We start from the raw sequence: 2,540 nt of genomic DNA on the forward strand, positions 1-2,540 counted from the left end.
GAACCCAGGACTCACTTCCATCACCTCTTCCTGGTCTGTGAAAGGGGCTTGGACTGGTTACCTGGTGGGGTGAAGGGAACTTCCACACCATGGGGTGGCAAGCACAGCCCTTACCTTCCTGCCATCCTCGTCCCTGTCCCAGCTCTCCACTTGCCATCTGCCTGCCTCTGTGAGAGCCTGTGTGAATCACTCACAGGACCGCGTGAGTCACTCATTCCCCCTCTGATGAATAAATAACATTAAGTCCCCCCAAAGCAGAGTGGTCCGGTTTAAACGAGGTGTCACACAGAGATTGAGTGCGGTTCTGCGTTCCCTTCTGAGCTGGCACTGCTGTCACACCAGGCACGCTGCCAGTGCTCAGCTGGGGCTTTGGGGCCGTCGGGCTCCAAGTCCTGCTGCTTTAGCTTCATCTGGATTAGATGTTCAGATCACCAGACTCGGCGAGAGGCAAAGCGAGCCCCACACATCACCATTTGTCCCGTGTGGGAAGAGTCTGCGGTCTGGAGGTGAGCAGACACTGCTTTGCTCATGGTTTTAATCTTCCTTGAAACAGACTCATCCTCTATTCCGCTCACAAATGCTGAGACGTCCCAAAGGCAAATCAACAATTTTAACATTCCAGAACTACTTTCCATAGTCTATGACATATGAAGACTTTGAATGCAAAACCCAGAATGTTCTTGGTGTAGTTGGTCATGTCTGTGGCACCTTTTTTTACCTCATCGCAGGCGTTGCCTTCATGTCCCGGTATCTGCCCCACGCCTCTCTCTGGAGCAGCCTCCTCACCTGGCCATGGTGGGGCTGGAAGAAAAACAGTTTGATTTTCTGGTGAAAGTTACTCACAATAGGGTGTGAATGCAAGTCACAGATTTAGCTCCTTGTAGGGCAAGATTCCGTTATATTGTACGGTATTCTACAGTATTGAATTATTTTATTTTTTTAGAGAAGGGGTCTCACTCTGCCTCCCAAGTTGAAGCACAGTGTTGTGATCATAGCATTTTAGAAGAGAAGGTTATTAATCAGAATCTAATTGATAGAAGGTTGACGAGACTTGTGTTCTGAGAGGAATTTTCGAGAACCTTTGTAAGTCTGGTCAGCCCACTTTGTCTGATTCACTTTACTCCTTTGAGGAAATACTAAAGAGCATGATTGCTGAATCATATGATAAGAATGTGTTTAGGTTCATAAGAAATTGCCAAAAAAGAAAAAGAAAGAAAAAGAAAAAAGAAAAGGAAAAGAAAAGAAAAGAAATTGCCAAACTGTTTTCCAAAGTGACCGCACCATTTTGCATTTTCACCAGCCCTGAACGAGCGTTCCCATTGCTCCAGATCCACGTCAGCATCTGGGGGTCTCTGTCCTCTGGATTTTCGCCCTTCTAATAGGTGTCTCCCGATAGCTTATTGTTCCTTTAGATTGCAGTTGGTAATGCTTATTTACTGTTTGTGTATCTTCTTTGGTGAGGTGTCTTTTAAGGTCTTTGTTCCATGTTGCAGTTGGGTTATTTCCTTCTTACTGAGTTTTTTTTTTTTTTCCAAACACAAGGTCTCACGTATTTATTACTGCACCAGCTTATTAGTGAACAACACATAAACAAAGAGAAAACTCATTTTCCCAGTGAAGTGTGGCAACTGTCCAACTGATGACATTTTCAGCTTGATATGGTAAGGTGATAGTGATCGAAATACGGCCCGAGTACATGCCATCTGGTGTGCAATTCCTTATAGACCCAGCTGGGTTCTTCTCCAGTGTCTCCTCTTCCAGTTGTACCTGATTTTATTACCAGTTTTCATTCGAATCCACTGGGGAATGGGACGATTTTGTTTTTGTTTCTTGGCCAAAAACTGCTTGATTCTGAAAGTCTTATGGGAAGACATGGTGACAAACGGGACTGCTCAAACTCACCACAATGGCGTAGAGTGAGAGAAATTCCTATTGAGTTTTTAAAGTCCTTTGTGTATTTTGTTTTTTTGGCTGGGGCTGGGTATGAACCTACCAACTCCGGCATATGGGACTGACACCCTACCCTTTTGATCCAGAGGTGCTGCCCCCTTTGTGTATTTTGGATAAGTCTTTAATGGGAATGCCTTTTGCAAATGTACCCTCCCCCCACCGTGATTTGTCCTTTCATTCTCTTGACAATACCTTTTGCAGAAGAGACATATTTAATTTTATTGATATTTGGTTTATCAATTCTTTCATGTAATGTTGTTGCGGTTAGGGTCTCATGGAGAAACGATGTAGCAGAGAATAAACCCACATATTGAAATTGTATATTTAAATAAAGGGGCTCACAGCTCGCTCAGGCATGTGACAAGTTTATTTCTTTCTCTCCTGGCTTATATAGTCCATTGTGTACATGAGCACTGTACCTCATTAATATTCATTACAATCCCTCTGCACATGTGCACTGTCCATCAATGACCTCATTAATATTCATTACAATCCATAATCCATCTCATGAATAAACATCTTGTGAGCAGCTCCTCCCTAGTAATCTACGGTTTAACTGATATCACTTTATCTAACATAATTCTTTTGAA

The 2,540-nt window shown here is 43.3% G+C and overlaps 1 pseudogene; it reads right to left on the reverse strand.

The window, feature by feature from the left end:
- Nucleotides 1-1,610: 1,610 nt before the first annotated feature.
- On the reverse strand, nucleotides 1,611-1,874 carry LOC105887423 (annotated as a pseudogene).
- Nucleotides 1,875-2,540: the final 666 nt, after the last annotated feature.

Source organism: Otolemur garnettii, unplaced genomic scaffold (assembly GCF_000181295.1).
Source record: "Otolemur garnettii isolate 467f Iridium unplaced genomic scaffold, OtoGar3 scaffold00083, whole genome shotgun sequence".
Taxonomy (NCBI): Eukaryota; Metazoa; Chordata; class Mammalia; order Primates; family Galagidae; genus Otolemur; species Otolemur garnettii.